The sequence below is a fragment of the Amphimedon queenslandica genome, unplaced genomic scaffold (genome assembly GCF_000090795.2).
Source record: "Amphimedon queenslandica unplaced genomic scaffold, v1.1 AMPQUscaffold_13328, whole genome shotgun sequence".
NCBI lineage: Eukaryota > Metazoa > Porifera > Demospongiae > Haplosclerida > Niphatidae > Amphimedon > Amphimedon queenslandica.
In genome coordinates, this window is record NW_003546436.1 from 15,558 (window position 1) to 16,745 (window position 1,188).

The window sequence follows — 1,188 nt, forward strand, 5'->3', positions numbered from 1 at the left end:
CAATAATAATAACAGGAATGACAACAATATAAATCACACACTAGCCTAAGAAAAAATACAAACTTGATATGTTACTGTCAGTTTGTTATTGACAATATTTATCTCTAATGTTAGTGGCAATGTGATGCTTTCCTTCTTTATCCAGTGCTGTAGCTAATGATGACCAACTGGGACCCCCTTTCTCTCTCACTTTATCTTCTCCTCTTAACCAGGCAGACATACACTGTCTGAAGCACTTCTTAGAGTCTCCATTATTATCTTCATTGATGTCTTCTAGTGTAGGCTGATAGAGTCCTAGCTGAAGACCAAGATCATGCCATATATGGCAAGGTAAATGATTGAGTATTGTTAGCTCTTCAATGACAATATCAAGATCTTTAATATCTATAAAAATAATAATTAATAATGTGTATATACACTGTACAGTCTACACTCCCACTACTTGACAATTGTGATAGTACATATTATAACATACCTAGCTTTATTGGAGTCAATGGTGTCTTGAATTCTTCAGTTATTCCAATCACTTCCTATACAATAATAATAATAATAATAACTGATATTTGTCACTGTGCTTGTTTATCAAGGTGATATACATCAGTAGTGTATTGCTGAAAGGTGAGTTTAACAGATGTACAAGTATACCGTATGGCTAGAAAATTCCGTGGGGTATTTAATTTCGCGGATTTCGTGGGTAACTTCTTAACCACGAAAATTAATACTATGAAAATGCTCACTGCGCATGCGCAGCATGTGAAAATCAATGACTTAATGCAAGTGCACGTGCAAAAACGCGAAATTTAACTCCCTCGAAATTAAAGAATTGAGAGCTTTTCACTGAAACACGAAAATTTATGCCCTCGAAATTTTCTAGCCATACGGTATATTATTAGTAGTAAAAGCCACACAATGACAACCCACAATTATGACAAAGACTGAGTAATTTGACAAGAAATAAAGATATGACCTTTTGATTATTAGTGCTTGTATTAATGTATCAAACAGTTTGTGTGTGTTAATTCTTACCTTAATATCACGTCCTCCTAATAGTGACAGGTTACTAATATCTGATAATGATTCATCAGGTAGGATCTCCTTCAATCTTGTACTTCTTCCATTATCATGAACTAAGCAATCATCTCCCTTCTCAATAGCAGACAGTATATCTTTTACACTATACACTGTCCT